We start from the raw sequence: 301 nt of genomic DNA, 5'->3' as shown, positions 1-301 counted from the left end.
CCCGCGTCCCCTGCATCGGCAGGCGGACTCTCAACCACTGCGCCACCAGGGAAGCCCGACCCAGGAAATGATCTTAACATTATTGCTTGAGGATCCCTTCCCCTTCCTTCCCGCCCTCCCCCCCCACACACACACCAATACCCTCATGATTAGTTGCCAACTTCTGTCTGTCACCCGCTATAAGGGCTGTGGAGCATCCCTTTCTCTTCATTCCTACAACAGCATCTTCCTTAGATCTTATAAGGACCATTGTCAGTCTTCCAGTCGTAGTTTGCCACCTCCCTTCCTACCACCACCCCGC

This window comes from Lipotes vexillifer, unplaced genomic scaffold, assembly GCF_000442215.2.
Source record: "Lipotes vexillifer unplaced genomic scaffold, Lipotes_vexillifer_v1.1 scaffold414, whole genome shotgun sequence".
Lineage (NCBI taxonomy): Eukaryota > Metazoa > Chordata > Mammalia > Artiodactyla > Lipotidae > Lipotes > Lipotes vexillifer.
The sequence above is the reverse complement of the archived record's forward strand: the minus strand, read 5'-3'. Positions refer to the sequence as shown.